Below are 13,130 nucleotides of genomic sequence, written 5' to 3' on the forward strand. Positions count from 1 at the left end.
GGGGAAACCCCGTCTGTACTAATAATACAAAAATTAGCCAGATGTGGTGGTGTGTGTCTGTCATCCCAGCTACTCAGGAGGCTGAGGCAGGAGAATTGCTTGAACCCTGAAGGTGGAGGTTGCAGTGAGCTGTTGTGAATTATGTGTAACTAGTTTATTGAGGAATCTCAACTTGTTGGGAATATAAATATACACAATTTTATATTCCTATTGCACTAGCCTGGGCGATAGAGTGAGACTCTGTCTCAATAAAATATAATAAAATAAATACAATCATAAAAGGGGAATGAGGAAACCATATCCATGAAATAAGAAGTAGAGATGGTGAAAGAACAGATGCCATCAGCCCCTGACCTTCCCCTTCCTCCCCGGCCCCTCCACATCCCTCATATGTCCCCATCATTAGGACTGGGCTTCCAGAATTTTCTGTTCTAGGAATCTGCCCTGTGCTTGCACCCCTCCTCCATCCTCCCCACCACCAACTTCTCGTGCAGTGGGATGGACTCCCTGCAGCCCACATTTCCACCCACAGCCAGGGTCTACCTCACAATGGTTTTATCCGTCCTTCCTCATTTAACATTTCCTGATGAATGGAATTGTTTAGCATTTATTGATTTAATTGAATTATAATGGTAATATGTATGTATTACATACTTTTAAAACTATAAAATATGTGGAGCATAAAAATAATCTGTACTCCCACCACCCAGAAAATATTACAATTTCTGCATATTCCTTTCTAGTCTATTTTAATTTGCAAATATGGACATGCACACACACATGTACACACATACACACTCACACATACATTCTTACAAATTGGGATCATTCCAGAGAGACTTTAGAATTAAACATAATTACATTAGAATTTTTATTAGCATTTAATCAATTCTATAAACTTCTTTGAAAAACAGACATCTTTGCAATGCTCAGTCATTTACTGTGGGAACAAGTGCCATCTCCCTGTTCATTTAAATCCTATTTCATGTCCTATTTCAAATCCTATTTCATATGAAGTTTGCGGTTTTATCCACATTGGTGTCATTTCTTCAAAGATTGTTGATATGCATGTCTGTTTCCTATTGCAAATGTAAAATAGTTTACTTTTTTTTTTTTTTTAACCAAATGGGTTACTCATCATTTACATTAGAGATATTGATTAAGGTATTATTTTCTTTTCTTTTTTTTTTTTTTGAGATGGACTCTCGCTCTTGTCACCCAGGCTGGAGTGCAGTAGTATGATCTTGGCTCACTGTAACCTCCACCTCCCGGGTTGAAGCAATTCTCCTGTCTCAGCCTCCCGAGTAGCTGGGACTACAGGCGCCCACCACCACGCCCAGCTAGTCTTTGTATTTTTAGTAGACACGGGGTTTCTCCATGCTGGCCAGGCTCGTCTCAAACTCCTGACCTCAGGTGATCTGCCTGCCTGGGCCTCTCAAAGTGCTGGGATTACAGGCATGAGCCACCACACCTGGCCCAAGGTACTTTTTTCAATGTTGTCACCTGCAGTGGACTGAATGTTTGTGTTCCCTCAATATTTGTGTGTTGAAATCCTAGCCTCCAATGGGATGGCTTTAGGAGGTGGGCCTTTGGGAGGCGGTGAGGTCATGCGGGTTGCACCCTCACGAATAGATACAGCAAGAGGACAATCGGTCATCGGCCTGCAACGTGGAAGCAGGTCTCACCAGACACTGAATCTGCCATCACCTTTATCTTGAACCTCTCAGCCTTCAGGACTGTGAGAAGTAAATGTTTGTGGCTCAAGCCACCTAGTCTGTGGTACCTTGTTAGAGCAGCCCAAATGAGGAAACCATCACATCCTGAAATCTCAATTTTTTTTTGTTTTTTTGAGACAGAGTCTCACTCTGTCTCCCAGGCTAGAGTGCAATGGTGCAATCTCGGCTCACTGCAACCTCCGCCTCCCGGATTCAAGCGATTCTCCTGCCTTAGCCTCCCAAGTAGCTGGGATTACAGGCGCCTGCCACCGCGCCCAGCTAATTTTTGTATTTTTAGCAGAGACAGGGTTTCGCCATGTTGGCCAGGCTGGTGTTAAACTCCTGACCTCAGGGGATCCACCTGCCTTGGCCTCCCAAAGTGTTGGAATTACAGGCGTGAGGCACCACGCCTGGCCTGAAATCTCAATATTTTTTATAAGTTGTAAAGTTGATTATTTTCCATACCTCTTGCACATAATGGTATTTTCACGACTGTGATATTTTGTCATTTTATTTTCTTCTCTCACGGCATTGATGGAGGTCAGCAGGAGGTCCTTGCAAGCTTGCACTGCCCTGCTGGTTATCACTGCTGGTGACTCATGCAGCCGGCCTGCTGATGCCCTGACCTGGCCCATTCAGGTCAGTGTCCAGAGGGCTCTGCTGCGGGCCCAGGGGGAGGGAACCCACGCACCTTCCTCTGTGGAACTGTGGCTGCTTTCCCCCTTCCTCACCCCATTCTTCATCTGCCCTAGCCTGTGAAGGGAACTCCTCGTGCCTGGGCAGGCTAATGGGTGCTGGGGAGCTGGGGAGCTGGCTCACGCTCTGAGTGGGCTTCCCTGGCCTGTCCTGTGCCCCATCACCAGCCTCCCTCTGTGATCTTTGCCCTGGTGCACTGGGCGGTACCACCTCACCACCTCTTTCAGTGGTCCTTCCGTGTGTCCCCAAACTTCCGGATTTCAAATGTTACTGTGCTCACAGAAACCTGATGGTTACACACCAACCACCACCACAACAAAATAATGAGTAGAAACTGCCAACTCCCTCAGATCAGGTCACAGCATTTTCAGAAACAGCAGAACCCATGTGACTTACCCGTGGCTCTCCGAGAGCCATCTTCGTCACAGGACACCTGCCAAAGCCTCCGCCCACCTTTCAAGAAAAGCGATGTATTTTCTAGTTATACATATATAGCAGGATATTGAGTTTGGTTTTTTCTGTTTGCCCAAAATTATAGCGAAGCCCTGAAGCTGAGAATGCAATGCAGTAAACAGGCTGTATTCTGAACCTGGAATGCTGTCCACAGGCCATCAGCTACCGCACTTGAAAGGAATTCCTAGACCTGCCATTCTCCCAGAACCCAAATGTTGCACAAACAGACTGGTTCTTTATCAATCCCGTTTTCTCTTCTTCCTGGGCAAAAAGCTCAATGACATCTCTCTGCCCATTCAATGACAAGGTGTGGCTCCATGCTTAGACTCTAGCCAATGGAATGTCGGTGGGGATCCTGTCCCTCCCACTGGCTGGATTCAAGCTAATGGGCAGGGTGACCTTGGAAACAGGCTGCGAAGGCGACAGGTTCGTGCAATGAGGAGGCCTGGGCCCCCGAGTTACTGGCTGGAGGAGGACTTCCATCTGCTCAGTAGCATGCACTGTGGACGTCCCCTGAAGGAGACAGAAACACCAGCTCTGGCCGGGCACGGTGGCTCACGCCTGTAATCCCAGCACTTAGCGAGGCCAAAGTGGGTGGATGACTTGAGGCCAGGAGTTCGAGACCAGCTTGGCCAACATGGAGAAACCCTGTCTCTACTAAAAATACAAAAATTAGCCGGGCGTGGTGGTGGGTGCCTGTAATCCCAGCTACTCAGGAGGCTGAGGCAGAAGAATCACTTGAACCTTGGAGGTGGACACTGCAATGAGCCGAGATCACACCACTAAATTCCAGCCTCGGTGACAGAGTGAGACTCCAACTCAAAAAAAAAAAAAAAAAAAAAAAAAAAAAAATCCGGAAACCAAAACCCAAGAAAACATATGAGGTGTGAGTCCTTACGTGCAGAAGATGGGACTGTGGGAGTGATCTGCCTGGGGGCTACCATGGAGGTTTGGTGGTAAGTGCTGTTTTCTCCTTCACGGGAGAAAGCTAGGGGAGAGCGGGCTTTGAGAACTTCATGTAGGTTGAAGGCACCTCTGAGACAGGGACAGGTGCATTCTGGTCATGTCTGGTTGGCCAGTGGACTCGCCACCTGCCTTCATCCCATGAATCATGGGTTAAGGGACTCAGAAGGAGAGGAGATTTCCCATTCAAGGGGAGTCAGCATCAACCCCTTTAGCTTCCTGTTTCCAGAATGTATGGAAGCTGGATCCCTACCTGCCGGTGCCTGCTGCCCCCGGGAAGGTGGATGAGACAGGGAACCACAGTGTTGTGGGATCCCCATGGTGGGGAGCACACAATAATGCATGCATCAGAGCACTGTGGTGTGACCGCCACCAGCCAGGGCCAGCCAGGAGAGGAGGGCAGGTGACATCACGGAGCAGAGACACCTGGGAGGGCCCAGGTGGGAGCTGAAGTCTTCTCATGCTCAGCGGTGGATGGGAAAGTGGGAGAGGCCACCACCCTTCCAGGGCCCTCTCCCTGCGCCCTCTCTGAGCCGTCCCAACACGTGAATAAACACAGCCTGGTGAGGGCAACAGTTTCGTTGAGTCCAGAGGGGACCTTCCCCACTCCTCCAAGCCACCAGAGCCACAGAGAACTCTGACCACAAGCCTTGAATTGTGTTTGAGCTGAACATTCTTTAGAAATAGACAGGGCTTAGTCTTAAACACCAAGAGGCTGTTCTAAAGACGAAAATGAGAAGAAAACCTTGGAATCTGGGCAAGATGTCATTAAGGGACCTCCTACCTAGCAGGAAAGAGGGCTTCAACAGATCCTATATGGATTGGGGTTGGGGAGAAATAAAATTGCATCTATTTATAGTCTCAACAAGTTGAGGTTCCTCAATAAACTAGTTACATATAATTCACTTAAATTATGAAAAACACAAACAGCAAAGCTATTAAACTACTAAACAGGAAAAGAAGAGAAAACACTGGTGCCGTCAGTGCTAAAGGAGCTTTTAGGGCATGGAAAGTGTAGTGTCAGAACAATGCTACCCTTAGCACGCCAGCTACCTGGAGCGGTCTAGAAGAAACTTTTGTATCTGAATGAGAAAAACAGCTCGAATAATGCACTGCACTCCAGCCTGGGTGATAAGGGCAAGACTGTCTCAAAAAGAAAAAAGAAAAAAAGAAATGTATCTTGTGTGGAAAGCATGTAGATTATAAGAACGTACAGCTCTTGTCCCACTTTATTTCTCCATTTACTGGATGCATTTATGGAAGGTGCATTACAAGTCTCTGTGGGAAGAAACAGAAAGAAATCACAAAACAATTAAGAGAGCTCAAATCACGGGATTTATGCCAGCTACATACGAGGATCTGCATATCTCAAGGACCCGAAAGTCAGTAATATCAGATGTTGGGAATAAATTCTATCACATTACCACCAACAAACTTATTTTGTAGTTAAAAAAAAAATGCAGATGGGATCTTGCTGTGTTGCCCAGGTTGGTCTCAAACTCCTGACCTTAAGCAATCCTCACACCCAGGCCTCCCAAAGTGCTGGGATTACAGGTGTGAGCCATCACGCCCAGCCTCAAGTTTCCTTTATTTTCTTTCTTTTTTTTCGAGATGGAGTTTTTCTCTTGTCGCCCAGGCTAGAGTGCAATGGCGTGATCTCGGCTCACTGCAACCTCCACCTCCCGGGTTCAAGCAATTCTCCTGCCTCTGTCTCCCAAGTAGCTAGGATTACAGGTGCCCACCACCACGCCTGGCTAATTTTTGTATTTTTAGTAGAGATGGGGTTTCACCATGTTGGCCAGGCTGGTCTCGAACGCCTGACCTCAGATGATCCACCCACTTCAACCTCCCAAAGCTCTGGGATTACAGGCATGAGTCACTGCACCTGGCCCTCAAGTTTCTTAAGATGAAAACTATCTTCTGTTTCTATTCCCCAGAAGCTAAGGATCTTCGTGGACCTTAGGAGGATTTCCTGCCCTTCCCCCAGTGGCCTGGAGCTCTTGTTTTTATATAAGTAAAGGGTCTGGGAAAAGGTGTTGTTTTTCGTGTCTGTGCGTCAAAAAAGGGGCAGCTTTTGATGCTGTCCTGCCCTGTCTCCAATATATCCAGTGAGCACTCAGAGGATGGGAAGAGTTTGTAGGGAACTGAGGTGACCTCCGCTAGCATCTGGGCTTCCAGTTACTCCAGAAGGTCACAGTATCCCATATTCAGCCCGAAAGAATTTGTTACTATTTTAGCCATTTGCTCTTTGCCTGTCTTTCCAGCAGCCCTATGTTTTCTCGTTGCTTCGCTAACAACGCCACAATTCATGTGCCTTGTCTTCTCTCTCCTCAGTGGGGCTGGGCACTATTTGGAATTCACTTCCTTGTAATCTTAGCTCTCTCGTGGGCTCAAGAAAAATTCTGATTTTGTAGCTTATGCAGACTTTACTCACCGTTAGGTTGTGAGTGGTGTTTTTTTGTGGCCTTCTACATCCGAAGCCTCAGCTGACTTTAAAAAAAAAATTAAGAGGTTGGGTGTGGTGGCTCATGCCTGTAATCCCAGCACTTTGGGAGGCCAAGGTGGGTGGATCACTTGAGGTCAGGAGTTTGAGATCAGCCTGGCCAACATGGTGAAATCATGTCTCTACTAAAAATACAAAAAATTACTCGGGTGTGCTGGGGGGCGCCTGTAATCCCAGCTACTCGGGTAGCTGAGGCAGGAGGATCGCTTGAACCCAGGAGGCGGAGCTTGCAGTCAGCTGAGATCACACCACTGCTCTCCAGCCTGGGTGACAGAGCAAGGCTCTGTCTCAAAAAAAAAAAAAAAAAAAAAAAGCAATACAGTATAGCAACTATCTACATAGCATTGACATGGCATCAGGTATTATAAGTAATCTAAAGAAGATTTAAAGTACACTGGAGGGTGTGTGTTATATGCAAATCCTGCACCGTTAAGTAAGGGACCTGAGCATCTTTGGATTCTGTGGGGGTGGAGGTGTGTGCTGGAACCAACCCTGTAGATACCAAGGGAAGATCGCACTGCATGTAAATACACATGTCCGTTGAAGGCCGTGCTCACTCACGTGGCTGTGCAACCGCAGTGTCACCGCGGAGAGGAAGTGCTCCGTGACGTTGGTCTCGTCCTAGTTTCAACCCTGTTCCACAATCAAGTTTTGTATTTTCCTTCAAACAGGTCTTATACATCTCTTGTTATAGCTACTTAGTTTAATTTCATCACGTTTACCTTTACAGTCTCTATCTGACTTGTGCTGGGTTTTGTCCTTCTTTTTTCCTGTGACTCTACTTCTCAATTATTCATGACCTAGCTAGATAAACATGTCCTTGGCAGATAAGAGTGTCTGTCTCCTGCTTGAGGAAGCTCACTCCGCTGACTTATTAAGTCTAATTGGCTGGAATTTCTGGTACTGGGTATCAGAGATGGGAAATAGCATTTCTTCCCAGATGAGCTACTTCTGCTTTAATCATTTGGGAGGGAATAGAAAACTGTCCATTTCATGGAGATTTTCTAATTGATCAGCAAAGAATCATGCGTAGTTTCATCTTAGGCTTTGAGAATCCTGTCTGCATTGATCACACCCTCTTTCTTCTGCTTAATTTAATCTATTTTCTTTTTTTATTGATTAGATTTGTCAGAGATTAACTGTTGAACTTATTTATTTTTAAAGAATCAGCTGTTGGTTTAAAATATTCTCTCAGTTTTCTTTCTTATTCATTAATTTCTCACTACAGTTTCACCATTTCTTCTTCCAATGCCAGCAGCTCCTAATAAGTGAGGAAGGGGCCACGTTTTAGTTTATACATTACAAAATATGCTTCCTGGATTGTCACTGGTGTCAGTAAGAAACTGTGTTCCACGGCAATGAAACCCAGGAAGTAATGGATTAAGTAAAGTTCACTCTTTTGGGAAGAAACAAGAAGGGAAACAGGAAACGCATACACTGGAAAGATATTCCCCAGGAGGGAAGGTGAGGACAGAACTGAGAGCAGAGGGGTCCTGAGCCCTGTCACCAGGCAGAGCTCCCCCAGGGGGTGGATTTCACGAGACGCGGCTTTGTGGCCCTTCAGGTGATGACGGGCTACACAGTTCAGACCAACCATTCCTCTGAAGATAAGGAAACAGATGGACGGAAGATTTTAAGATCTTTCTAGAAGCAGAGTGACGAGATAGTGAGTAAAATCCGAGAAGGAAATTCAGAAAGGTGAAGCTTGCATTTGGGGTGCCTTCTCCCTGGAGAACATTAGCTAATCTGGAAGAGGAAAGTCAGAGGCCGGGCAGCAGCTTTGACAGCCTCACAGGGTGACGGGGACAATCACTGGTGTCCAGAGCCTGCCAAGCAAGGGTAGGGGTCCTGGCACACATCCCTGACCCCATATTTAGGGTTGGGCTCCAAAAGGGTGTATGTGAGGTATAAAGAGTGCATTGGAATAAAACCAGCTCTTTTGTGTCCTATAGCTTAGCTTCCAGTAACCAGGGTAGTGCCAAAAATCTCAATCCCTGAAACTGGATTGAGGTAAATCTAGAATGCCCAAGCACCTGGAGAAGGAAAGATAAAGTCATCCTGGAAGAAGATAAAGTCATCCTGGCCTTAAATTATTATTATTATTTTGGAGACAGGGTCTCACCCAGGCTGGAGAGCAGTGTCACTACAGCCTCAACTCACTGCAGCCTTGACCTCCCAGGCTCAGTGATCCTTCCACCTCAGCCTCCCAAGTAACTGGGACTACAGGCATGGGCCACCATGCCTGGATAGTTTTTTTAAAGTCTTTGCAGCAACAGGGTTCCGCTGTGTTGCCCATGCTGGTCTTGAACTCCTGGGCTCAAGCAGTCCTCCTGATTCAGCTTCCCAAAGTGCTGGGATTATAGGTGTGAGCCATTATACCCAGTAGATTACTTCTACAGAGAGTTTTTCAGACATAATGTCCATCATCACACAATCAAAGACAACCAGCACAGAAGGAGGCAAGATAGCAGGAATGAAAACCAAGACAACAACGAAAAGATCCACAGTTATCTCAGATGGTGGAACTACACGACACAGTCTTGACAACATGCTCACTATGGGTGCTCTTGGGGACAAAGTGGGGAGCTTAAAACTAAAAGCAAGGAACTAGAAACTAGAAAAAGTAACAAACATATTGGAAGAACCAACTACAAATTTTAGAAGTAAAGAAACCAATAACCAATATTAAGAATTCAATGGGTGATTTTAATAGCTGAAGAGATAACTGAAAATTTACCATTCAGAATGAAACTCTGAGGGAGAAAGGGATGGAAAACAGAAGAAAGGGTAATAGAAATAGACAATATAGTGAGTATATGAATTTGTATCTGGAGTTCCAGAAGAAAAGGAGAAAGGGTATTGAGCAGAAATAACATCTGAAGAAATAATAACTGATAATTTTCTACTTGATGGCAGATGTAAATCCATGGATTTAAAGAACTCAGTGAACCCCAAGCAAGACAAATAAGTAGAAATTCATACCTAGAAAAATCAAAACAAAGATTTAGAATAACAATGAGAAATCTTCTATGCAGTCATGAGTGGAGAGTGGGGTGGGATAGTTGAGTAGAAACAAATTACAATCACCTCTAGTTTCATGGAGTAACAATGCAACTGACAGCCATCTTTTCCATGGCAGCAATAGAAAAAAAAAACAGAGAAATTATATTTTCAGTACTATTAAAGAAAATAACTGCCAACCTAAAGTTATATACCTAGAAAGATGAAGGTGAGAAAAATGAAAGTTCACCAGGTAACAAGACCCTCCTCCTGTATGGGATGCCGGAGAAGCTGAGTGAGGAACCTAGACTTCCACCTCCATCTGGCAGTAATGAGGCAGTACCACTCCCCTACTAGTGTAGTATCATAGGCCGCCTGATAAATTAGATTTAAATAAGATCTGAAGTCTCATAACATAGTGCCCCAAATGACTGGAATACAGTTGAAAATTACTTGCCATTCTGAGAGACAAGAAAATCTCAACTTGAAAAAGAAAAGACAATCAACGGATGCAAGCCCTGAGATGACACAGATGTGGCGTTATCTGACAAGGATTTTAAAGCATCTATCTTAAGAAATTTTCAATGAACTTGAGACAAATGAGAAAATAGAAAATCCTGGCAAAGATGCAGAAGATATAAAGAAGAGTCAAATGGAAATTTTAGAACTAAAAAGTAATAACCAAAATTTAAAACCTCATTGAATGGGCTCAATGGAAGGGACTGAGGAATAACCACTGAATTTGAAAATAGAACAACAGAAATTACATAATTTGAACAATAGAGAGAAATTGGTTTTTTAAAAAATGAACAGAGCCTCAAGGACCTATGGGACCATTAACAAAAGAGCTAACATCCATATCATCAGAGTTTCAGAAGGAGAGGAGAAAAAATGTGGAGCTGAAAGGTATTCAAAGAAATATGGCTGAAAATTTCCTGAATTTGGCAAAAGACACAAACCTACAAATTCAATAACTTAAATGAATCTCAACTAAAATAAACGTAAAGAAATGCATGCCAAGACACATCATAGCCAAACTTCTGAAAACTAAAGACAAAGGAAAAAATCTTGAGCACAGTAAGAAAGAAATGACATCTTACCTACAGGGAAAAATCAGTAAATTTCTCGTCAGAAACCATGCAGTTCAACATTTTTGGATTCTTGAAAGAAAGGACTGACAACCCAGAATTTTATACCTAGCAAAAATATCCTTTAGAAATGATGGGGCAATTAAGACATTCTCAAAGGAAAACAAATGAAAAGAATTTATTGCCAACATGCTTACCATAAAACAATGGCTATAGGAAGCTCTTGAAACAGAAAAAACAAATGATAAAAGAAGGAATCTTGGGACATTTGGAAGCAAGAACAAGGGAAATAGTAAAACTATGAGTGAATGCAATGTAATTTTCTTTTCTTGAATTTCTTAAATTATGTTCAAGGATTGAAGCAAAACTTATAACATCATTCACTATGGTTCTCAATGTATGTAGAAGAAATATTTAGGAAATGATATTTTAAATGGGAGGGTAAACAGACTCCAAGGGAAGTAAAGTTTCTATATTTCACTTTAACTGATAAAAGGTTGACACCAGTAGACCATAGGTTATGTATATATATTGTAATGCCTAAAGCACCCACAAAAAATCTGCACAAAGAGGAACACTTGAATATACTATAGACAAATCAAAATGGAATCCTAAAAAAGTGTTCAAATGCTCCAGAGGGATGCAGAGAAAAAAAAACAGATAAAGAAAATTAGAGGAGACACACATGAAAAAAATGACAAACTTAACCTCTGAAATATCAGTAATTACATTAAATGTAAATAGTCTTAATACACCAATGAAAAGACAGGTTGGTGGAGTAAATCTTAAAAATGACTCAACTAAATGCTCTCTGGAAGCAACTGACTTCAAGTATAACTAGAAAAAAGTTTAAACTAGAAAGATAGAAATATGAAGATGAAATAAAAACATTTTCAGACAGACTAAAACTAAGAAAATTCATCAATAGTAGGTAGACCTATGTAAAGAAAATACTAGAAAGTGTTCTGTGGGCATGAAGAAAATGACCCCAACAGAAGGTCAGACTTGCAGTGAAAAAGAGGAATACAATGCAGATATGCGGGTAAATATAGACAAAAATTATCACAATGAGATACTACTTCACGCCTACCAGAATGGCTACCATCAAAAGGATAGACAATAACAAATGTTGGTGAGTCTCTTAGTCCATTTGTGCTGCTGTAACAGAATACCACAGACTGGGTAATTTATAAAGAACAGAAATTTATTTCTCACAGTTCTGGAGGCTAGAAGGTCCAAGATCTAGGTGCCGGAAGGATTGATATCTGGTGAGGGCTACCCTCTGCTTCCAAGATGGCGTCTTGTTGCAGCATCCTCCAGAGGAGAGGAACACTGTGGCCTCATATGGCAGAAGAGACAGAGGGCAAGAGAGGGTGCTAATCCCAGTCATGAATGTAGAACCCTTCTGTCTTAATCACCTCCCAAAGGCTGCAGCTTTTAATACTGTTGCATTGGGCATGAGTTTTGGAGAGGACACCATCATTCAAACCATGACATTCTGTCCTAGCCCCCCAAATTCATGTTATTTGCACATACAAAATACATGTATTCCATTCCAACAGCCTCAAAGATTCTTAACTCATTCTAGCATCAACTTTAATGTCTAAGTCCAAAGTCTCATCTAAATATCATCTAACTCAGATACAGGTGGGACTCAAGGTACCATTCATCCATAGGCAAATTCCTCTACAGCTGTGAGACTGAAATCAAACGAGTTATGTGCTTCCAAGACACAATGGTGGGACAGACATAGGATAGGTATCTCCATTCCAAAAGAGAAAAATAGGCAAGAAGAAAGGGGTAACAAGTTTCAAGTGAATCCAAAACCCAACAAGAAAACAACATTAAACTGTAGAGCTTGAGCTGGGTGCAGTGATGTGTGCCTGCAGTCTCAGCCACTTGGAGAGGTTAAGGTGGGAGGAATGCTTGAATCTAGGAATTCAAGGCCAGCCTGGGCAACACAGTGAGACCCTGTCTCTAAAAAAAAAAAATCACTTAAAGTTTTGAGAATAATCTTTGACTCCATGTCCTGCCTTCTAGACACACTTAGGTGGGAGTTGGTCCTTCAATGTTTCCAGGGATCCCTACCCTAATAGCTTTGCTGGGTGCAGTCCACACAGCAGCTCTCATGGGTTGGAGTTTGGTACTTGCAGCTCTCCCAGGCTGGGATCATACTCCAATGGCTCCACAGTTCTGAGGTCTCGAGAGCAGCTCCACTCCCGTGGCTCCACTAGACGTTCCCCTGGTGCCCCTTTCTTCTGGCCTAGTAGGGGCTCTCCATGGTGGCCCTGACTTCACCAGGCATTGCCCTAGTGGGGACTCTGCAGTGGTCCTGCCCCTGCAGCATTTCTCTGCCTAGGCCCCGAGGTTCTCTGAGATATCCTTTAAAATCTAGGTTGAGGTAGCCATGGATCCACAGCTTGTGCACCCTCTGTGCATGAGCTCTGCCTGCAAAGTTAGCACCAAGTGGACACTGCCAAGGCTTACTGCTTATACCTTCTAGAGTGGTGGCCTGAGCCACATCTGGGTCCACTTGAGCTAGGCTGGGGTGGCCAAGGAGCACTGCACAAAAATGTAGGGAGCATTTTTGAGACTTGAGGCAGCTGTAGGCAGTGAGCCCAAGGTCCTGTGAGTCCCCTGAAACCCTCCCTTAGAACTCTGCTACCCTCAAGAATGTGGCCCGCTGGACCTGTGAGACTTGTAGCAGATCTC

This window comes from Chlorocebus sabaeus, chromosome 19 (assembly GCF_047675955.1).
Source record: "Chlorocebus sabaeus isolate Y175 chromosome 19, mChlSab1.0.hap1, whole genome shotgun sequence".
Taxonomy (NCBI): domain Eukaryota; kingdom Metazoa; phylum Chordata; class Mammalia; order Primates; family Cercopithecidae; genus Chlorocebus; species Chlorocebus sabaeus.